Source organism: Balaenoptera borealis (assembly GCF_965194805.1).
Source record: "Balaenoptera borealis genome assembly, chromosome: 6".
NCBI lineage: Eukaryota > Metazoa > Chordata > Mammalia > Artiodactyla > Balaenopteridae > Balaenoptera > Balaenoptera borealis.
Window position 1 is genome coordinate 10395380 of NC_138863.1, and position 25499 is coordinate 10420878.

General features: G+C 35.3%; 1 long non-coding RNA gene across 1 annotated transcript in view; it reads right to left on the bottom strand.

Moving 5' to 3' along the window:
- Window positions 1-1785: 1785 nt before the first annotated feature.
- Window positions 1786-25499, bottom strand: part of LOC309630718 — a 34721-nt gene continuing 11007 nt past the window's right edge. Inside the window, exon 2 of the long non-coding RNA XR_014245903.1 lies at window positions 1786-24015. This is a non-coding gene — a long non-coding RNA (uncharacterized lncRNA). The remainder of the gene's footprint in view (window positions 24016-25499) is intronic.

Sequence of the window (25499 nt, forward strand, 5' to 3'; positions counted from 1 at the left end):
GTCATCACCACTGCATACAGGACAAGATCGTGGCCACCACCCCGTCTGTGCCTCCAGCACCATGGCTTCTCCTGTAGTGCTGCCAGATACCTCCAGGCTGGACCATGAAAAGGCTCTATTAGAAAATCGTTCAATATATAAGAGCCAAAGAAATGGAGCTCCATTTAACAAAGTTAGCCATAGTCTTAGTGGAGCTTTCAAACCTTCACTGGTAGATGGAAGAATTAGGTAATTCTAAGTTTTAAATTTGGAGACATGGGCCATGTGAATGAGGAGAGCAAACCTCTCAAAGATTTGGACATAGTGACTATAAAAAAGGACTCAGCAAGTATTACTATTATGGGGGGAAAATCCTGTTCATGTAAAGGCCCCACACCTCAGACTTAGCTGAGATCTCTGGTCAGTAACTAACCCAAGTCAGCAGCAGGCTTAGTGCCTCTCTAGTGCATAAGTACATTTTAACCCTGGGAAGATCTAATCTTCTAAGGAAACATTTAGGGGAATCAAATGGATAGTATTAGCCCTTTCGTGTTAAGATGGATTCTGTGCAATTCAGCATGTTAAATATTTGTATCAAAGATAATATGCTGTGATAGAGTAATTCAAATTAAAACCTGTTTAATTAGGTAATTTATTTGGTTGAAATTTTCAGTGGAAATTTACTATGACATTGAAGCATGCATGTTCATTTAAGAATCACTATCTTGAGAAAGAGAATTGTTCCAATCCCGGGATGAGGCAGAACTTTGTGGTGTGATGTGATCAAGAGCCCCTTCTGGGAGATACTTATTAACCTACATGGTTAAATGCTTGAACAATTTTCTGATAGACATTAATTAGCTCAACAACCTCTTCTCACAACAGCTCAGCTGACTTCAGCCTGGTGAAATGCCTCAGGCCCTTAATCACTGTTTATCCAGTCTTGCTGTCTCCTTAACAAGAATCTTAAAAATCCAGTCTAAAATGATTCTCTAATCATTTCTTCCTGCTGCAAAATGCCTGTACTAAGTTGCAGTCTTTGAATTTCTTAGAAAGCCTTTCCCTTGCAGCAAAACTTAGACCCAGGCTCTGAATCAATTTGTCTGAGAAGTTACTTTAATATTTATGTTCAATTCATTAGATTGTAAAATTTACCATAGTATTTGATTTTTCTCTCAAAAAGTAGTGCCTAAAAAGAAAATCAGCAATGTTAAATTTATAAATTTAGTTAAAATTGTTTCAACGAACATGATGAATCAAATTTATAAATAAGACCAAAGAGTTACCACAGACTCCTTTAAAAACTGTTAGCCAAAAATTCGTTGATTAATAAATGAAATAATAAGATTCATAATTTGAAGTTAAAATTTAAAGATGGGTTAGTTTTGGGGATTTGGATTTTTAATAATTAAATATTAATTCTTTTTAAAAAGATTGTCTTCTGAATAATCTTTTCTGTACACAAAGGCCTCCTTCAAAGGCATTGAAAATACTCATATTGATTCCACCAAAACTTGCATAATGAGGGATTCCACAAGGAGCTTGGATCCTGAGAAGCCAAAGTAATAATTAATGACTGTGATGAGAGGTGTTTTCTGTTTTTTGTTTTTTTGGTTTTTTTTAAGGATGCTGTCATGGTTCTTTTAAATGCTACTGAAAGCTTACCATTAGCCTTTTTCAACTATTCCCCCAAATGGAATCATGAAGCAAATCCTTTCTTAAAATTGGTACTTAAATCTCTCCTTTTCTCGCGAGGTCCTCCAAGGAGAAATTCACATAATCAGCTTTATGTCTCAGTTCTATGACTTTTTGTTTTGTTTTGTTTGGGTTTGGTTTTATTTCTTATGTTCACTCTTTCCCACATGTATGGAGTAGAAGTACAAGTTTGAAAACAAATGCACACAATGTACTGTATCTTCAATTTGAATGTCTGATAGAATTAAACTGTACATCCCACAAAGACATTTTTGTTTTTCATCTCCTCACCATGATGTTCCTAGAATTTACAACATTGTAGTCACCCAATAAATATTATACTTGAGTGACTGAATGACATGGAGCAAATTATTAAAAGACGCCCTTAATCGCTTCCATCTTCCTTCTTGCTCTACCTTACTTTCACCCTCACCTGGTTCAGTACATCATTTCCCTCCCTGTAGTTCACCTTAGAGACAAGTGGTACCTAAATTTACTCCTGGGATAAGTATTGGCCTGTAGGGTTAGATGATTTCCTCCAGTTCTAAGGGCAAAGCTGACCTCAGATAGGTCTCAGGACAAAGCTGGAGAGCTTTGAAGCCAGGTTGAGTCGCTGAGTCAGAGGACGAGGTTTCGCATTTAGAGAGATGGGGATGTAGGAGAACGTAGAGTTATGGGTTGGGAGTAAGTATCTGCAGATTGAAGTCTGCAGATTCAAGAATTCTAAAGGATTTGGTTTGAGGTCACCTGAGGCCAGAAGAAATAGGCAGGGGAAAGGGATAAACCTTTTAATTTAATGGAATTCTTGGAATCTGGAACAAAGAAATTGCACATCCACACAAATGCATCACTGATGCACAATGGTTGATACTAGGTATGTGCTGTCTGCCTTCTGCGCTGGTATTAAAACAGCATCCCGCCTGCTGGGCACTTTCTGGAAAGCAGGTATGGATGGACTCTGGGAAGAAGACAGCCATCTGTAGTTTAATTCCCTCCTGGATCCCACCGCATTTCCTCTCCCAATAACAAGAACAAAGAAAATAAGATGTAGCATATTTTGATGAATATTGTAATGTGCTTTGAAATCACATACTGGGGGGTGTGGTGATGAAGGAATCAAACAAATGCACTATGGAGGTTAAAAAGACCAAATCAATACAATGAAAAAAGCCAAATTTCAGGTTTTTACTGAATAACGATGAATGGTTCTTTATGTGTAATTGAAGCTACATTCACAACTTTTATATGATTAATTTTCTGGAGGGCAATGAAGTAGAGACACCCATTATAATTCTGTTTGAAACATACATTATTAGTCAGAACTGACTACCCTGCTTGTGAGGTCCAGCGCAAAATAAAAAAGTAGGGGGCCCCTTGTTCCCAAACAGGAAAAAAGTGTCATTAGGGTACTGATGTATAAAGATTTCCCTTCTGTGATTTCTCTCTTGACTTGCCACAGTGCTTTGTTTGCTAGTTAAAGTCACTGAAAGTAAAGAAAAATTAAAAATTTAAATTATTAGTATGAATTTTTTAGTTCATCTTTATATTGTGCAAGGCCAGCTTTCTTTGCATATTTTTAGAGCATTTAACTGGTATGTGGAATCGTCAAAATGTCACAATCCCTATTCCATAGCGTGTACATGCATATGTATTGCATTCTTATCAGAATGGTGAGAATGCAGCTCAAAATTAACTCAGCTGTTTTTATAGCACTTCTTGACAAGCACACATTCTACCCAAATTCTCTACCTTTGGTTTACTGGTGAGTCAGGAAGGACCTAGAGGAAAAGGGACTGTGGGTTGCTCCATCTCTAGGTGGTTAGCTAATATAGGGAAGTAACACGAGGAAAAATGAACGTATTAGGATTCCGTGGCCACTTGTGTTTCTTAGAATGCATTGCCTTCTTTATGGATTCAAAACAAGTTCTGGTCTGAACCAAAAGCTCGGTGTCTCCCAGCTGTCAGTGTTTCTGCCTACTCAGTTGCAGACATACCACACTTACTTTGTACTTTCTTTGACTCACACTGAGCTCCCACACATTTTGGGTCCACTGGAATTCTGTGCTCTTGGCACCTTGCAAGTGCTATACTGGAATGGGGCATCCAGAATCCCTGGACACGTACACTGAGTGTTTATCCTCTACCAGATGTGAGCTCCAACGTCTTATCATACTTCACTTACGAAAGACGAGTTCAAAGATAAAATTGAGAATTTCAAGACCACAAAAGCAAAGCTTTAAACCAAACATGGGGCCCTTCTGAGCGCAGGGCCCTGCTCAGATTACACCTTCGTGAAGACAATTCTGTTGTTATATTTAAAAGATAAATTAAACTTTTACTTGAAAGGGAAGCAATAGTAAAGTGTCAAAGCTTGGACAGGTAAGATTCTCAGCACGTTTGCATATGTAATGCTTTTAATGCATGGAGAAATGTACCATAGTCATCAATGAGTAGAGGTGAGGAGGAAAGCAAAGTTTCTGCAGTGGATACAAGCATCTCTCTCTTTACTTTTTCCTTATAATTTTACAGGAAAACTAATAATGATTCTTCATGATATTATTTACAGTTTTATATCAGATTTCTAGAAAAGCAAAGTTTGGGCTGCAGAGTGGCACAGGTGCAGATACTTCTAAATATCTGATTTTGGAATATGGGATTGAAGACAAAAGAGACCCTGATGCAAGAAGAGACTGTGTTTTCAAACAGTTAATTTTTTAGGTGCTTCTCTGGCAGAGGAACTCATTTCTCCTTAGAAACGATGTGATAAATACTGACTGGGTCCTCAGATTAGTCTGAAACAACTATAAACCTGGTGTTGTGCATGGCGTGTAACGTTGACAGTGCAATTTAGTAAACAAAGCCTCGCGTGTGATATTTTTATGAGAAATGCATTTCCAAGACTAGGCACACATTTCCACTCAACTTACCCTGTGTGAGCAGGGGCTTCCCTGAGTCCTATCTTGGTTGGTGGAATTGAAGCCTAAGAGGTTCCTCTGATCCCAAAGAGTGTGTTGGTAGCCATGAGATGGTGAAAAACCTAGGTCGTCTGTGGTACTGGTAACTTGCTAAATTTCTCTGTTTATAGAAGAGAGGGGTTTGTGGAAGGAAGAGAATGATCATCTGCAGATACTTAGGAGAACATGTCTTGAGAACTGCCTTGCAGAATGCTGGATGGACATCCCTTCACTGGATATCCTAAGATGAGTTCCTTCTCCATATGTACCTCTCTCTGGGTAGAAAAAATTAAGGTTTTCATGTTGTTATAGCAATGTAATTTTAAAATCCGTTGCCCTGTGAGTGTTGGAGAAGCTGAAATGTGTTGGTCCTTCAGCATAGTATCTCTCTATAACTTGTTGATAAATCTAGAAATTTTTTAAAGCCTTAGGGGGATAAAAAGCTGACCCAACAACTATATTTCAACAAAACAAGACTATGAAAATTAGAAATGAGAAAGTGATGGGTAAAGGTAATGACCTATCAATGCTCAGAACAATAATGGTAATAATGATGGCTGACATTTATTTAGGGTTTACTCAACTCACATAGGCACCATGATTTATATACATTAATTCATTTAATCCTCATATCAATCCTCTGATATACATATTGTTGTATTCAACATTTAAAAGTGAATTTATAGAGTCACCAAGATGTGAAGTGACTAGACCAAGAAGCTTCTAAGTAGTGAAGGAAAATCCATACTCAGTGAAGGAAAATCCATGTCTGATTCTGGGGCAGTTTGTCTCAACATTATGCTTTATTTTTATGTTCTTATTTTTGACACAGTTACTACATGGTGTATACTCAGACTGTTGATGCTTTGCTGAATATTTAATATGGAATTAAATTTAATATTATTTTAATTCCCAATTTAAATACTACTCAGAAGTGTTAGGCAAGAATCTGTGTTCATTTAAAAATAAAATTTACTGGCATGTTATTAAAAACTATAAAATACTTCATAGCCACAAGATGGAATTAGAGATACTTGGCTACAGTAAAGATTTGGCTTGATCAGAAATGAGAGATTATGCCTTAAAATACTACTTATTTGGGGTTAAAACAATTTATCCCTCTTTTACCATTTTAAAGCTTTTTTATAGATGAAGAAAAAATATTAAATTAGAATTTTTAGTTCCTCTATATCTTATATCATCCAAAGGGTAATGTAAATGAATTTATCAAATGAATGTATTAAATACCATATGAAATTCTTTTTCCTATGTTTCTAAATAGCTTTCATTCTCCGTGCCTCTAAAAAAAAAAGTATATCCAACACCAAGCAAAGTGCTTGATATGTAGTATGTCTCAAAAATGATTTTTATGAGTTAAATAAATTAACCATTGGATACTAATTGTAACACGTAATAACTGCAAGAAAGGAAGGTAATGAAACCTAGATCAAATGCTTTTATCACTACTTGTAGCAAACTAGAAAGGACAAAATAAAAATATCAAATTGATTTCAGCAAGAATCTGAAATGAAGAAAGAGCGATCTGAGCTGCAAACCACATAAAAGTGACTATTTGAAAGGATTAAGATTTAAAAACACAGAGACACAAGATTATGTAATGGAGTGGAAATGAATTCTCTCCGGTTGTAATGGAGAGTGTGGGAAAATGTATGGAGGTTTAGAGTAGCTTAATTCAAAGTGAATATAGTTACGCAGTTGTTTTACTAAGGAAAAATGGGTTTCTCAAAATAAAAGACATCCTTTATAATTACGGTATTAAACACCATTGGGGAGTAAGGATGCTGCTCTTATGTTTCCAGAACACCACAGAGAATTTTTCTTGTCTATGCCAAGGACAGTTATTCTCTCTTCAAACTAAATCAAAAAGATTCACTGCCAGAAAAAGACCTGTTATATGAATATCATAGATTAGACATTGTCTTCTCTAGTGTTTCAAAATGGATTTAATGGGGGTATGTTTTTTTCTTGATATAAAATTTATTTTATTCTAGAGTAAAAATAATTTTCAAATTAGTTACAATTAAGTTATGTATCACTAAGGCTTTTATTTTTAAATTTTCACTAGATGTAAGGGATAGACATGCATATATATCAGTGTCATGTTTCAATATACAAAAATTCATTTTTATCGAAGTTTTCATGTGTTTTATGGATCTCAGGTGCCTTATATACATGCTATTTCTCCATTTTTGTGTTCTTTTATGGTTCATATTTATATTCACAAAAGTAACATTTTATTTATTGCCTTTTATGGAATTTCATTTTTGAATATGTTAGAAAAGACCTAGTTAAAAGACTAGACTAGACTAGAAAGACCTAGTTAAAAAACTACTGTAGGTCTTTTCTTTAACATTTTGGATCTTGCTCTTTTTTGCCACCATCTTTTTCACCTTTCTTCACTACAACAAAATGGCTTTTAGTTAAAAACCAATCTTCTCCCCACCTCTCTCACTTGTCTAGAAAAGCATTTCTTCTCCCGAACACCTAGAATGGTGAAAGTACATTCCTGCTTTTGAAAGATGTTAGCTTCTAAGTCTAGCAATTTCATTGCTATTTGGAAATTAGCTTGGGGTCTTACAGAATGGGGAAGATTATTTTAAAATCTTAATCAAAAGGGCCAGTGAAATAAATCTTTAAAAGAAATAACCCATTCAAAACCAGGAACGTGATTTGAGAATGAAAATTTACTGTAGTATCCTATGGAGTTACACGGAATTACAACCAATCCGGAAGGTTTTCAAAGTACATTAGGAAATGTATGCATTCAATTAAAATAAAACCTTGCAGGAGGTGCATTAGGATATGTTTGCAATTTCTAATAGTATAAGAAAAGAGTCATGCTGGGGTGAGATTCTCAAATTCTATAACCAATAGAGCAAGAATTTCACATCTCCAATCTGTGATTGTGATATTGTAATATAAAAGAAATATATATTTTAGTCTTTGTCCCTGGCTCCTGGCCAGAGTTCCTAAAGCTTTTGTAATTTCTTAAAAGATAGAGGTGTTAGGAGTATCTTTTATTCTACTCTTTGGTCTCTTAAACCCCTTGGAATTTTCTGTGTGATGGGAACATCTCTTGGCAAGCTCCTGGATAACTTCAGGATAGAGGTTGGTCCCAAGAAAGACCAAGCCATGATTAGAAGCTTGGAACTTTCAGCCGCACCCCTCCCCCACCCTCCAGGGAGGGGAAAAAGGCTGGAGATTGAGTTAATAATTGATCATGCCTACATGATGAAGCCTACACAAAAATCTCTTAACTACAGGGATTGGAGAACTTCTGGCTTAGTGAACAGATGCATGTGCCAGGAGGGTGGCAAACACCACCTTCATAGGGACAGAAGCTCCTGTGCTCAGGATACATCTAAACCTCACCTTATGTATCCCATCCTCTGTTATAATAAATCGGTATGTAATTATTTCCCTGAGTTCTGTGAGCCATTATAGCAAACATTCTATTCATTCTATTGAACCCAAGGAGGGTACATCCAGACAATGGAATATTATACAGTACTAATTTCAAGCCATGAAAACTTATGTAAGAAACTTAAGTTCATATTATTAAGTGAAACAAGCCAATTTGAAAAGGCTAAATACTGTATGATTCCCAACTGTATGACATTCTAGAAAAGGCAAAACTGTGGAGAGTGTAAAAAGATCAGTGGTTGCCAGAGGTTGTGGGAGAGGGTATGGATAAGTGGAGAACAGAGGATTTTTAGGGCAGTGAACTCTAACAGACTCTGCATGATAATATAATGGGGATACATGCCGTTATGTATTTTGTCTAAACCCATAGAATGTACAACATCAAGAGTAAACATCATTGAAAAATATGGACTTCAGATGATAACATGTGCCAATGTAGGTTCATCAACTGTAACAAATGTACCACTCTGGTGGGGGATGCTGATAAGCTAAAAGCAGACTCCTAAGATGTATATATATGTGTACATGGTAAGATTCCAAGAAAACCCCTGCAGAACGGAATTTGGAAGGCTAAAGTGCTGAGCAGAGATTTCAACAGCTTCCTGATGCTGAGGAATGAGAAATTGAGTCCATCTAACTTTATTCATTTCCTAGTCTTCTCAGGCTGCTATAGCAAAATACCACCAACTGGATGGCTTAAACAAGGAATTTGTGTTCTCACAGTTCTGGAGGATGGAAATCCATGGTCAGCGTGCTAGCACGATCAGCTTCATGGTGAGGCTTCTCCTTCAGGTCTGCAGACAGCTGCCTTCTCACTGTGTCCTCACATGGCAGAGGGAGAGGAAGTAAGCTCTCTGGTGTCGCTTCTTATAAGGGCCCCACCTTCATGACTTCATCTAAATCTAATTACCTCCCAAAGGCATTATCTCCAAATACCATCACACTGGGGTTAGGGCTTCAACATATAATTTTGGGAGGAAAGAGTTTAGTCCTTAGCAATGGGTATTAGTTTCCTATTGCTACTGTAATAATTGACCACAAACTTAAAACAAGACAAATTTATTATCTTACAGTTCCAGAAGTCAGAGGTCTAAAATGTGTCTCAGTGAGCTAAAACCAAATAGTCAGAAGGGCAGCATTTCTTCCCAGATGTTCCAGGGGAGGGTCCATCTTCTTGTCTTTTCCAGTTTCCAGAGGCTGTCTGTATTCCTTGGCCCATGACCCCCTTCCATCTTCAGAGCCATCAACGGCTGCTCAAATCTTCCTCCCACTTCCATCTCTTTCTTCTACCTCTCTCTTCCACTAATGAGAATTCTTGTCGTTTCATTGGGTTCACACAGATAATTCAGGATATTCTCTCCATACCAAGGTCTGTTGATTGTCAAACTTAATTCCATCTGCAAACTTACTTATCATTTCAATATAACCTAATGTATTCACAGTTTCTGGAAATTAGAGCATGGATATATTTGAGGGGGTATTATTCTACCCACCACAGTGGGTTTGGTAAACAACTCGTTTTATCTTGAGACCTCAGAAGGACTATGCTCTAGGAAAAAAAGGTCAATATTGAAATAGCCCATGCCTACCAAAACCCAAAACAAACTTCAACAAGACCAAGGTGATCCACTAGACCTCTACCTACCTTTCTCAGAAAACAAAGCATTTTTGAAGGAACCACTATAATTTTTACTCACTTGTCTAGCATCTAATCAAAAATATGAAATATACCAAAATACAGAATAACAAAATGGAAATAAAGGAGAATATAAGTAAATAGAAACAGATCCATAGATAATTCATATACTGGAATTTTTAGGCAGAATATTTAAAATAATTAGGGTTATGTCAAGAAGATAGAGAAAATTTGGGCAATTCCAGTAGAGACTCAGAATCCATCAAAATTGCCAAATGGAAATTTGAGAGCAGATAAATATAAGACTGAAACTAACAATTTATTAGATGGCTATAATGAAATTTCATAAACAGCAGGGCAAAGGGCGAGTGAACTGGAAGACATGTCTTCAGAAAGAATACACATTTATGCATGAAGGAAAAATAATATAAGAGGCATTTAGGACCCAACAAAAAAGTCTGACATGCATGTAATAAGAGTTCTACTCTGGAAGGATGAATAGAAGCAATATTTCAATTAAGAAAAGCATTAAGTTAAACCCATAGAAAGTAGAAGGAAGGCAATAAGAGCAAAGGATCTAAGATATAGAAAGCAGGCACACATAGAAAAAAAAATGTTTTTTAAGATCAATGAACTTGTTAAATCTCTAGCAAGACTGATCAAGAAAAAGATAAATTATCCATTTCACATACATTTGCAAAACTAATTACAGGACTTTATATTATTGGTTGACTACTGTAAAATAATTCATCCCAAATCTCAGTGTCTTAAAACTATAATACTTTCTTGTTTCTCATATGTCTGTGGGGTCTGCTGGATTTCAGCTGACTGGGCTGTGCTCAGCCAGGAGGCCATGACAAGTGAGGGCACAGGGGGAAGGTGGCGGGGTGGAGGGGTGGTGGGATGAACTGGGAGATTGGGATTGACATATATACACTAATATGTATAAAATAGATAACTAATAAGAACCTGCTGTATAAAAAATAAATAAAATAAAATTCAAAAATTCAAAAAAAAAAAAAACCAAAACACAAGTGAATGCACAGAGGCAGAAGAATAATTGGGGCCATAATTCAATTTACCACGATTATCTACAACTTTATATGAATAAACTTTATAATGTAGAAGAAATGGACAAATCACTTGAAAAACAAAGGAACTGAATGAGAATAAATAATAAATATGAATATTCCTATACTATTAAATACTTTGAATGGAAAATTAACAAATTTTTTTTCACAAACACAATTCCTGATATAAATAGCTTCACTGGTACATTTTTCAAAAATTTAAAGAAGAAATAACACAAATGTTATATAAACTCTACCAGAAAATAGAATTGGATATAAAACTGCCCAGTTCATTTTTGAGGTTTGCATGGCCTGGATAGTAAAACTGACAAGAACATTGCAAGAAAAATTGCAGGCTAAAATTTCTCTTGAACATAAGCAAAAATCTTAAACAAAATTGTAATAAATCAAATCCAATACTCTTTAAGAGGGATAATATATCATGATCAATATGGTTTCTGTCAGGAATCTTTGCAAGATGAGGCTAGTATTCAAAAATTGATAAATATAGGTCACTACATTAGCAGGATAAAGGAACACACCATATGAGTCTCAATAGACTCGTATTAAAAACCAGCAAACTAGGAATAAAAGGAAACTTCCTCATTCAAATGAAGCGTATCTACCAAAAACCTTCAGCTAACATCATGTTCAATGTGCAAATACTAAACTCTTTCTCCTGAAATTTGCAACCAAGTTGAAGATGCTCAAAAAAAAAAAAAAATGTGGGAACTGACAGGAGACTTCAAGGTAAGGGTGGGAGAAGAGAGAGAAACCTTAGTGGTGACTAGGTTAAACAGGTATTAATACATGTTTTCAAGGAATAATAATGAAAACAGTTCATAATTTGTAATATGGAAAGATGTCACAGATATATTAAATTTTTTAAAAGGTTGTTTGCTTTTTTAAAAAAATGTTCTCTTTTGTCAGTCTACTCACATGTGTTAACTGTTTTTTCTTCAATGATAAAAAATTACTTCTAGTGTTACTTTTGGGATGCAAGAATGGAAATGGATGGGGGTTTCTAATTTTTATTTTGCACTTTTCTGTTAAATGTTTGCATTTTTCTAACCCCATACATACTTTCCTTTTACTGTTACTAGTAATAAAGGTGCTTGTGAAGTGAAATTATTTTCTTTGCTTCTCTATACATATCTATAAAAAACTAACACATTTTATAATAAAAGGAAGGGGGTTGAAAGGAAGATCTGGAATGATCTTTAAGTTGTATCACTGCTTGGACAGTGCTAGAGCTGCAGTAGTAGGGTGCTAAAACTATATATATATATATATATATATATATGCACATAGATATCCATATATCTGTATATCTCACTAAGAAAAAGAAATCAATAGCTTTTTGTTTTGTTTTGATTTTTAGTTTTCATAAAAGGAATTTTATTCAAGGGGTCTTTTACCCCTGAGTCCTTTGAAATCTCTTTCAGAAACCCTGCATTTTGTTCAAATACTGTCAGCCAGAGCTGAGAGTTCTCTGCGTCCAATGTGAATGTTCCTTTTTGATGAGTGAGTAACTGGAAAACTTTGAGAATTTTTTACCAAAAATATTAATTACTTCATCACTGGAAGACTCCTGTATACTTTCATATTCCAGCAAATAGCTTGGTAACTTTACAGGAGCAGGAAATGAATTAAAATCATAAAACATAATAAACATTTCAAATGAGTTCACATCTCTGTGCTCAGCTTGTGGCCATGTGGAACCTTGACAGCTCATGCCAGGAGAAGTGACACCATTCCACCAGCCTCCTGGCTACAAGGCAGGAATGTGGCTGGAATGAAAGACTTCAAGGAGTTGAAAACAAGAGCCTTTGCAGATGGAGAACCAGAGAACCTGGGAAGCACGCAAAGAATGCAGTCCCTTAGCTAAATTACCTAACTGGAAATTACTCACCCAGGAGCTCCATCCTGCTGGGAACTCTTGGTCAATCTGTGAAGAAATTAGCAGTTAAAAAAATCTCCAGGCTGAACATCTTTTATTTTGAAAGCTTTATAGTCACGAAACTAGAGGAAAATGTGGAGTGATCCTTCTAGAATCATAATGAATTTGAGTTTGCTTCTTTGTTTTCCTTTTTAAAACGTCTTAACTACTGTTTTTAATGGCTTTTAGAAAATACTTTTTGAGTCAGAGAGAGTCTGATTCAATCCAAATTGTGCTGCCAGATTAGGTATAAACATTATTAGCTCTGTCTCTTATGACATTTTATGAAGTAAAAAAAAAAAAAAAAAGTATATGTACTTGTTTAAAAGGGAAGCAGAAATAATAGTAAAAACAGAACAGGTAGTCCTCGTATTTCAAAGGCAAGTTCTTCAAAATATATATATGAGTCACTGTTTGAAACTTGAAACAGTTTTTCTCACAGAAGGAATGTGAAATTGCGTGAAGAGAAGGTTCACAGAAGGAATAGTGCTGTGCTATAAACATTACATATTTTAGCATTTGGGAAAATGTATCCTGGGAATCTCAGTCAAGATGTGCAAGTAACAGAAACCAGCTAGTTGGCTGACGATGAGATGGGAACTCATTAAAAGGAAGCAAGGTTATCTCTTGGAACTCAGGAATGTCAACTGGTGGCATGGGAACTAGGACCAGGAACTATCTGTAAAACTGTCATTGCGACACCTCTGGGTCTTATCTCTGCCTCCTGGACTGAGCAGACAGACTTGTGTTGCCCCCTCTGTATACGGCAGGCGGTACATTGTCACCCAGTACTTTGTGAGGCTCATCTACTCCCTTTGAAGAGTCCATACAGGACTGACTGGGCTAGATCTCAGCTCTGATTCCAAATAGCCAGTGATTGGCCAGATTTGGGTCAGGTGTCCACCCCAAATCCAGTGGGGTATATGTTTATTACCCAGGTAGCTGGCAGCCTCTGTACCTGTGAGCGTGGCTAGTCATGTGATGTGCCATCTGAGGACTGAAGGATGACAGAGAGATTGTGAAAAGATGACCAAGATTCTTACAGATTATGCCTTTAGGAAAAAAATATGTTAAGACAGTGAGGACAAAGGGTGCTAAAGCAGAATGAAAATATTGGGAGATTGGGATTGACGTATATATACTAATATGTATAAAGTAGACAACTAATAAGAACCTGCTGTATAGGGGCTTCCCTGGTGGCGCAGTGGTTGAGAATCTGCCTGCCAATGCAGGGGACACGGGTTCGAGCCCTGGTCTGGGAAGATCCCACATGCCGCGGAGCAACTAGGCCCGTGAGCCACAATTACTGAGCCTGCGCGTCTGGAGCCTGTGCTCCGCAACAAGAGAGGCCGCAATAATGAGAGGCCCGCGCACCGCGATGAGGAGTGGCCCCCGCTTGCCGCAACTAGAGAAAGCCCTCGCACAGAAACGAAGACCCAACACAGCCATAAATAAATAAATAAATAAAATAAATAAACCCAAAGTTAAAAAAAAAAAAAAAGAACCTGCTGTATAGCACAGGGAACTCCACTTTGCTGTACAGTAGAAACTAACACAACATTGTAAAACAACTATACCCCAATAAAAGAAAAAGAAAATGGTAAAAAGAAAAAAAAGAAAAGAAAATATAAATATGGTCTAGTCATGTGACTGTAAAATCTCGTCTTCCAGGAGTTACAGTGTGTGAATGGAGAATCCATGGCAGGTTCCATTCCCTGCTGCCTGCCTCAATGACAGCACCTCTCACTGTCTGTTACTACTTTATTGTGGAAGGATTTATATCTATTGGTGGTTAACATAATAATAATAATACTCCATGCCTACCTGAACAATAGAATTGAAGCCCCCTGTGTAACTCTCCCTGATCCTCTATCTTGATAAAACTCCTCTCCTCAATTTGGTGGTCACCATTCTCACTCACTGCTTCTAATTTGCATATATTTATATACATATATATATATATATACAAACGCACATATTTCAAAGCAATATATAATATTGTTTGGGATGTTTGAAAATATATACAATGGATAAAATGGAATATTTAAGATGCAGAGTCTTACAATGTAATTCCCACAATATTCAGGATTCAATTGAAAATTACTCATCATTATAAGAACCAGGAAAAAGCTAACCTGAATGAGAAAAAATTACCCTCAATACCAAGACCGAGACAGCACAGTCACTTCAATGAGCAATTACACATACATTTGAAATAAATAAAAAATAGAAAGTCTCAGCAAATACATAGATTCTAATGATGAAATATTTTTATTTAGACAATTTTATATTATAATTTTTATAAATCCTTGGTATACAGACTGGAGAGAACATTACCTTCTTTTAAGTTCTTAATATGAAGTATCATTAAATTGCCACAATGACCTTGATGTAGGTATCCTTATTTCAAAAAAAATAAATTAAAATTAAAATTAAAAATATGTATACACAGTATTATAATGAATCTAATTTTTAGTATATGTGCTGCTGAAGTGGGCACTATAGTGAATCTATTCTTCTGTAAGTTTTTATCTTTCAAATTAAATCTGTGAGATCTGTGTGATATATATAGCTTCATTTGAGTCAATTTATCTCTATAATATTCCATTATATGAAGATACCACACTTGATTTATTTTTACATTGATGGGTGTTTAGGTTATCCCACCTTTTGTTATTGTAGACAATACTGTTGAGAACTTTCATGTAAATGTTTCCTTGGGGGTATTCTGCAAGAATGGCTCTAGGGTATATACCTAGAAGTCACATTGCATGAGTATCTTTATATTTGCTAGATCACAACAAATTGTTTTACAAAATCACTGTGTTGAGGCAGTCACTCCACCAGAAATGTATAATAATTTCCTTTAGTAAAGTTTTTTTCAAACATTTGATAATATTACAGGTTTTATTTATTACCAATTTGATGGTTATGAAATCTTGTGATTTTAATTTGAATTTTCCTGATTACAAGTGAGGCTGAGAATCTTTCCGTATAATTATTAACCATTTAGGTTCACCCTCTCCGAATTGCCTAATTATATTTTTTCCCATTTTCTATGGGATTGGTTATCATTTACTTATTGATTTGTAAGATTACCTTAAGTGGTCTTATCAACTTTTATACTGAAGTTACATATATATATATGTTTCTAACTTTAAATGAATAGAGTTTGAAAGATTTTGAAGACTATATAATATTTGATATTCACTCATAAAATCAAACACTTTCATCTTACACAAGCAGATACTGAATAGTTTTCCCAAGGACACCTGGACATTCAGTGGCAGCCAGGTATAGAACCTATATCTCCTGCCCCTTACTCAGGACTTTTCCGAGTCTACCCAGCAGTTATCAAGAACCTGCATAGGCCAAGCACAGTTCTAACCACCAACAGTGTCAACAGGAATTCCATAGCCAGCCCTCATCATGTGACATGTTCCCCCCACTGAACTTTCTAACAGGGCAGACAATGCCAGCTACTTGAGGTTCTGAGATATACAATGTCTTTCATCTCCTTGGGCTTCTACATATGTTCCATCTGTCAGACACAAACATCTTTCTCCATCTTTCTGCCACAATTATTTTTATTCTTTGTTCAAGATTCAACCTAATCACTTCCTCATCTGTAAAGATTTTTTAAATTAATTTTTATTGGATTATAGTTGATATACAATGTTGTTAGTTTCTACTGTACAGCAAAATGAATCAGTTTACATATACATATATCCACTCTTTTTTAGATTATTTTCCCATACAGATCATTACAGAGTACTGAGTAGAGTTCCCTGTGCTATACAGTAAGTTCTTATTAGTTATCTACTTTATATATAGTAGTGTGTGTATGTCAATCCCAATCTCCCAGTTTATCCCTCCCCCACCCCTTTTCCCTTAACTGTCTTAAACACTGTGTTAATCATTTCCTTCAGCAGACTGTCTTATAGTCTTTCTTTAACTCCAGGTCTGCCTTCCTCCAAATCCTCTGATACTAGAGGACAGGGGTCATACGGTTTGTATTCTCAAGGACCAGACACGTGACAAGTTTATAACAGCTGTTTGTTGAATGAATGAACAATTGACAGAATAAAAGAAAAGCTGGTGGAAGGGTGTCAGACCTTATTCAAACAACTATATATTCCAAACTAATAAATGTGATGAATGTGCTTCAGTTTGCAATGCATGCCACCCTGTGTGGTAATGTTACTTACTGATAGATGATTTATTCTAATTTCAGAGATTTTCAAACCTTTTTCCCTCCCTGGGCCTATCACCTTTTAATATGTTTGAGCCAGATTTCTAATGACTGTGATCTAAGACTATTTGACTGATTGCCACAAACGTAACTTGGGAAATGGTTAGCTCTGAAAGATAAGTAATTGCTTAAAACTTGCTTTAAATTTTAGGGATTAGCCTACTTTGATCAGAGGTCCTTTTGTGATGTATGCTCAGCAAAATGTTAAAGATGACCCTACTCCAGCTGAATCCATTTTCTACTAAAACTGCATCTGCCAGATGTCCGAAAAGGTAGGGGTAAATTGAAATTCATCAACTATTTCTTTTTACAACTGCACTAGGTGAGAAAGTGGGCAGAGAGTTAAGTTTATATGTGAAAATTTCCTTACATTTTCTTGAAGATCACTCCAAAGTAGAAAGAAATGGGGTGAAGAATAGGAAGGAAAGGGGTGCATTTAACACGATTTTCTAAAGAAAAGAAGTGCGGTAGTAGATGCTCAATAGTGGTTGAATGAATGAAGGATGAACCAGTTACCTTTTGTCCTTCAGTGGTCCATTCATACTATCCTTCTTCTCCATTAACCTTGGAAATACTAAACTGTACTCAAGCAGGGACTGCACTTTGGAATCAGAAAGGCCTGGGACCCAGCTCTGGCTCTGTTAGTTATGTGGGACTCCCAACAAGTTACTCAGTGTATGTTTCCCAGGTCTGATCACAAACTTGGTGACTTAAAACAACAAAATTTATTTCTAACTGTTCTGGAGGTCAGACGTCCAAAACCCAGGTCTCAGCAGGGGTACGCTCCCTTCCAGCAGCTCTAGAGGAGAATCTGTTTCCTGGTTCTTCCAGCTTCTGGTGGTTGACAACACTACTTGGCTTGTGGCTGTATCACTTCAAGGTCAGCATCTTCAAATCTCTCTCTGGTCTTTCTTCACATTACAATCTCCTCTGAGTGTGGTTAAATCTCACCCTGCCTCTCTCCTACAATAACACATAGGATTGCATTATAAGGCCCACCTGGATAACCCCTGATAAGCTCAAAACTCTGAGCTGGATATGCCAGTCGGACACTAGTGCTCACATTTCCTTTAAGCCAAGATTTGTTGATTTTTTTTGCTAAATTCACTACCAGGGAAATCTTAATCATGTTGACATCAACTTTAAAATCTTTCATCTGGGCACCAAAAGCAAAAGTAACTGGATCCAATATCTTTCAAATATGTCTGTTTCTTCATTAACTTTCTCTTTTCCATAGATCAGTTCTCCTGAGATGCTAGTTTCTGTCCTCACAGCAAAAGTGTCTGACAAGGCTTCTTCCACCTTGGGATAAATGCTGACACAGCCTGATAAGACATGAGTTGGAAAAACAATAGTGTGTCACCAGGAGACTGCATCAATGCTGCTTGTTTTGAATTTGTTCAAGACGATCGAAAACGTGTCCTTGTGAAAATCATGCAGGTCCGGAGATTCATGGGTCTGATAAGAGATGACTGATAAAATTACTAACAGGCCCACTGACACCAGCCTTTGAGCATCAAATCCACCATATTTCTCCTTGTACAAGCATTTTCCGTGCTGTGCTCCATGCTGCTAGGATAAGAGAATACAATAAACTCTGGATTATTTGATATTTTCCTAATGTACCTCTTTCCTCTTCCATTAACACTGCTACCCTGACCTTCACCTCACCATGAAACTTCTTGAAATAATGATTGAAACACCCTTCCTCAGATGCTTGCTTTCACTGTAGGATCTTGCAGTCTGAATTATTCTACTGATATTACCAAACCGAAGTCAATCCATGGAAATCACCCGATTTAATGCCTTTTCCTAACTCCTTCATCTTTAGCATTAATCTGTCATGTTTTGCCCAATTTCTAACACCTACTTTGTCCCCTCACATTCCTCCCTCCCCACTTTTGTCTTCCATGCCCCCAGCACTGTTCCAATTTTATTCTTTACTCTTTTACTTTTTTCTTTTTTAGTTTGCCTCCCTCCTTCTGGAACATTCCTCATGTTGTGACTTTGGTATTCTCTTCTTAAATCTCTTTTCACTCTACCCTTGACACCAGTTCTGTAGTTTCAACAATCATGGCCATTTTGGTTTTAGACTTATATCTCTCAGCCACTGAAGTTCTATGGTGAAAGGGGGGTTGATGAAAGGAGAGAGATACTTTCTCTAGTCCTGATCTTTTCCTTACACATCCCAAGGCTCCCTGCACAACTCGGCTGTGTATCCTGTTGATATCTCCAACTCAACATGACCTTCAAACCAGTCCTTTCCTTTCCCCCATATCATTCATGCCACAGTTTATTTACCTCTCAATTAATCTGGTTCAATGCCTTTCATTCATCTGTAATTTTTCCCTTCCACTTTCAATCAATCATAAAAATCTGTAAAATCTATCTCCACATGGCCAATTCACCAAATGTCCAAATCTACTTTTCCAGTCCTCTTTTCTACTGTTTACAGATAAAATTAACATTTATCTCAGCTTACAATGTCAGAGTTCATACATCATTTTTTTTTTAAAAGAGGATTGAGGGTGATGTTTCCATTATTCCTAATTATCAAGTGTGCTTTGCAAAGATTAAGTAACTTGCCCAATGTCACACCTCTAATAAGTGACATAGTTAGGAGGAGGGCCCAGCTCATCTCATGCCATATACCTTACCTTTTACAATATAAAATGATGTTTTCCAGAGGTATTCCAAGCTACAGTCTTGCTCAGTATGCCCTTACAAATATTCTGACAAATACACTCCCTAGTAAAAGCAAATGCTATCTTGAACCTATTTTGGAATCATTCCCACACTCAACCATTTCCATGCAAAATGTTCTCATCACCAAATCCCAAGTGAATTGACAACTGCTCCGTGAAGCCCTTTCTCACCAGAAAAACCACATCCTGTTGAATATCTATGGTTCTGTGTTTACATTGCTTTCCAGGCACATAAGACACAGGACACGTGTCAGAGTTATTTAAGTACTTAAGTCTATTCCTCTTTAGTGTTCAAGTTCTGATCTTGTATCTCTTCATTTCCCACAGAAAAGAAATGCCTATTGCAGAGACTTGACCACAGCAGGTGCATAATAAATCTTGACAGAGTGAATCATTTCTTGACAGAGTTTTGAGTTTCTTGTTTAAATAATATGAAAGTTTAAATCTTTTATAAAATATTTTAGCTGTGCAAGGGATATACAATGATCCAGTGCATACCCTTCAACACACTATCCAGCTTAAAAAGGAAACATTACTGATGGAAGTTTTTTGTGCATCTGCTACCCATCCACCAGCTCCTCTGTTCTGAATTTGATGTGCTTCCATCTGGTTCATTTGGTTTTTACTTTTCATTCTTAGTTATAATTCCTTAAATATGACAAATACACTCCCTACTAAAAATGAATTCACAAGGAGGCAGGAGAAATGGGTGAAACACTTCCCTAATGCTCACTAACTCTTAGATCTGCAGTTGGATTTCCATCAGGACAAGCTGGACTAATATTCAGTTGAAGCATAAGCCTAATGTTTATTTTTAGTCTAGAAAAACATATATGGTCAGCATCTGAGTTCCCTAGAGGAAAAACAGGAAAATTTTTGTGGCACCAGCTGTTTCACTGTGTCTGAGAAGTCTCCCTTAGTTAGGTCTCTTTGTTCTGCTCCTCACTAATATATTTGTGTCTAGAAATGAAGTATCTGTTATTATTTCCTCCTCTATGAGAAATTAAACATGCTACATAACAGAAATTTTTGAAACTTTTTCTTTCTCTTTGTATTTTCAGGATTTTTTTTAAAGTATGAGGACATTTTTAATGGAATTTAAGATGCTATTTACAAAATAAGTTATGGTAACATTAAGGGATTTTGTAATATATAGGATAAAATGTAATATGAGACAATTTGGAATTCAATGCTATATCCAATGTATTTAATTTTAAGTATTCTTCTTTTTCTTAAAATATATATCTTCTTTTTAAAGGAATATTTTTAAAGAATAATAATAAGATGAATATCCATGAAGTTAACACTCAGTTTAAGAACTAAATTGTTACTAATTTAATATATCACCTTGCATCCAATTGATTGTCTTTTTTTATAGTATTGCAAATCTATCCCTTCTTTGTATTCCTTTTGAAATTGTTCCAGTTCAACCCCTTCTGTCTTACTTACCACAATTATTGCCACATCTTAATATCTGGTTCCAATTTTGTGCTACTCAAAAATGGAGAGATATCAAGAGTCAAGAAGACAGAGATTAAAATATCAGTTGCTACAAGGAGTTTGTTTTTAATATGGCTAAGTTAAGTTCTTATCAGACTGATCCTACCACAGATAGCAACCACAAACTCTGGAGAAAGTATGAAAAAAAACTACCCAAAGCCACTAGAAGGAGTAGGAAAATTCCAGAGTCAACATTTGAAAGAAGGGAACAGCATGGGATACATTTCCCATTTTATAGCTTTACTGTTAGCATGGAGGCAGGCTACAATCAGTGATATGTGTAGTGAAAAGCTTTTCTAAATAAGCTTAAATATTTTTGACCTGAAAAAAACAGAAGATAGAGTTTGGGGCAACAATAGCTACTGGTAAGTGAGGTAGGGACATCACTACAAAGCAAGCCAGAAAGAGGGCATCTCAAAATTGGTTTATAAACTAGTAAAATTTGTGGGTGAACTCTTAATCATGAATACACAAAGACTCAAAGCAGCCCAGCTCAGGATAAAAGAACAGAACTCAGATTTAAACTGCTAGTTAACTAATGCCACATAATTTGCATTTGAATTCAACAAAGCAAATTTCTTGCTAAAACAAACAAAACAAACATCAACACTCTTGAGCCTCTTAACAGCACTAACTCAATGCCTAGATATGATCTAAAATTATTTGACATACAAAGAATCAGGAAAATGTGAGCCATTTTCAAGGGAAAAGACAATTAACAGACACAACTCGAAAATAATCAGATACTGAAGTGAGCATTCAAATGTTTTATAGCAGCTATCAAATTATGCTCAATGAGCTAAAAGAAAAATACAATTACAATGAATAATAAGAGAAAAAATCAGTAGAGAAGCAAAATTATAAAAAGAAGTAACTGGAAATTCCAGTCATAACAACCTCATAGGCTAGGCTTATTAGCAGAATGGAATCAAAAAAGGAAAGATAAAGCGAGCTAGGAGTTGAGTTAATAGAAGTGATCTGAAGATGACAGAGAAAAAAGATTGAAAAGAAATGCTGACAGAGCCTCACAGACCTGTGGGATAATATCAACATCTAACGTGTTTGTATAATTTGAGTTCCAGAAGGAGAGAAGAGAGAGAATGGTGCAAACATTATTTTAAAATGTAGAGGTCAAAATGTTCCTATATTTGGTGAAAGTAATAAATCTACAAATTTATAGAGTTCAGTAAACATCAAGCAAGATAAAGGTAAATAAAACTGTCTAGTCACATCAAGTCAAATTGCTAAAAACCAATTATAAAGAAAATATCTTGAAAGAAACCAGAGAAAAGTGACATATTACATACAGAGGAACAGCTTTTGAGATGAACTTTAAGATTGCATAGAAACTACAATACTGATATAATGTAGAACACATCTTTAATTGCTGAAAGAACATATCTGTCAACTCAAAATTCTATATTAAGCAAACATATATTTTATTAATGAAGTTGAAATAAAAACATTTTTAGATAAAATAGAACAAGGTGAAATTTTCTCCAGTAAATAAACACTACAAAATATGTCAAAGGAAATTTTATGGGCTGAAAGGAAATGATACCAAATGGATACTTGGATAGTCAAGAAAAAGTGAATACCAGTGAAAATGGTAAAATTATGGGTAAATACAGAAGACTACATTTTCCCTTTAATCTGTTTAAAGCACATAGCTCTTTAAAAGCAAAAATTATAATATTGTTATGTGGAAGTTATATTGTATGTATTTTAATACATATGACAAATTCGCACAAAGAATACGGGAATGCATGCATGGCCATATACTGTTGCAAGTTTTCTACATTTAACATGAAGTGGTGTATATTAAGTCTAACTAGACTCTGAAAAACCAAGGATTAAACATCAAAAACTAATGCAAAGGAGTATAATTGAAGAGAAAATACAAGCTTTAATGTAGAATTCTAAATATATTCAAATATTTTGGAAAGAAAAAATCAGTAAAAGAACAGTGTATCAAGAAATAGAGGGAGAAACAGAAAACAATAACATGGTAGACCTATATGCAACCATGTCAAAAATTACATTAATTGCAATGATCAAAGCACTACAGTTAAAAGGCAGGAATATTCATAACTATATGCTGCCTATAAAAATGCACTTTCAACACAGATAGTTGAAAAGTAAATGGATGGCAAAAGATGTAGCCTGCAAACAGCCTAAGAAGGCTGAAGTGGTCATATTAATATCAGATAAAATTGACTAAAAGAAAAAGAGTATTTCCAGAGATAAAGAGAGACACTTTGTAATGATAAAAATGTTTAATTCTTCAGAAGCATATAATAATCATAAAAATGTGTGAATCTAGTAATAGTACTCCAAAAGAATATGAAAAAAATTGACAGAATTCTATAGCAAAATAGGCAATTTTATAAGAGATTTTTAACTCCCTTATTTTGGCAGTTGAAAGAACAAATGCACAATATCAGAAGAAAAAATAGGTAATCTAAATGATGCTATCAATTGCTTTACTCTTGGTATTTATAAAACATTCACCAACAACTGCAGAATACACATTCTTTTTTAAATGTGGATAAGTTCATCACAATAGACCATATACTGAACCATAAAACATGCTTCATTAAGTTAGAATAACTGAAATCACGTAGTCTCTTAATAAGATGGAATTAAACTAGAAATACATAATAGTAAGATATTTAGGAAAGCAGAATGTTTGTAAGTTAAACAATATAAATGAGCCATAGAAAAAAATCACAAAGAAAAGTAGAAAATATTTCTAACTGAATAATAGTGCACATACATTTCAACATTTGTGAGATGCAGCTAGCTGGATAGAGAGACATGCATGGCTTTATATGCTCTCATCTGGGAAAAAAACAAAAGAAAAGACAAATTATTATGCAAATACTGAAACTTAGGAGGTCAAAAATGAGAACTACAAGTAAACCAAAAGTAAGAAAATTATTACAACAATGATAATAAAAGCAAACATCAATGAAATAGAAAAGAGACAAATAATTGAGAACATGATCAAAGTAAAGTAAAGCAGTAAGAGTTAGGTTTCATTTTTAAAAAATCCTTATCAAAGACACCATTAAGAAAATTAATAGGCAAGCCACAGAATTGGAGAGAATATTCACAAAACATATCAGACAAAGTACTGGGATCCAGGCTATAAAACATTTATAACTTAGTAACAAATATACAAGCAACCCCATAAATTTGGGGCAAAGTTCAAACAGACATTCCCAAAAGAAGACATACAAATGGCCCATAAGCCTGTAAAAAATTCAATACAATGAGTCATTAGATACATTCAAATTTAAACCTCAATGAAATACTACTACATAGTCAACAGAATTGCTAAAAATACAAAGATGAATAATACCAATTGTTGTTGAGGATGTGGAGGAACTGGAATTTTCATACATTTTTGGTGGGAAAGTGAAATGTAACAACTAGTTTAGATAAAGATCTGGCATTTTCTTATAAACATAAGTATACACCTACTCATCAATTCTAATCCTATGCAGTTACTCAAAAGACATGAATGTTCACCAAAAGATTTTTGCAAGATTGGTCATAGTATATTTATCTTAGTAGCCCTGAATTGGAAACAGCCTAGGTATTCATCAGCAGGAGAATGGATAAACTGTGACATATTCCTAAAATGGAATATCTTCAGCCATAATAAAAGAGTAATAGGCGAATCTCAAAAGCATTATGCTAGGTGAAAAAACCTTTACATAAAGGTCCATACCGTATGTGTGATTCCAGTTATATAAAGTTCCAGAACAAGCATTTAATCTATGGTGGGAAAAAATCAGAAGTTGCTCTTGAGGCGAGGGGGTAAGAATTTACTGGAAAGTGGTGTAAGATAACTTTCTGGGTTGATGGTAATGTCCTACAACTTGACAGAGGTTTTGGTTACCTTGGTGTGTGTATTTGTCAAAACTCAACATATGTGTATTTAAAATGTATGCATTTCATGGATTGTTTAGTTTATATTTAAATAAAAAGAAACTGTAACTGTGTGTACACTGAAAAGGACTTAGGGGAAAGTTTAGTGTCATGTTGAGGCATTACATTTATGTACCTCAAAAAATATGATGAATTAATTAGCGTCTAGAGAGATGGAGAAATGGATGGTTATGTGTTAAAACATGTTTAGTAAAATGTTGACGGTATATAGGTATTTACTGGAAAATATTTTTTAACTTTGCTGTGTTTGAAATTTTTCATAATAAAATGTTGAACGAGGAAATGAAATACAAATAAAATTAGATATGAGAAAGACATCTAAAATATAAAATTAAGAATTATAATTATGAGAGCAGTATGGAGGTTCC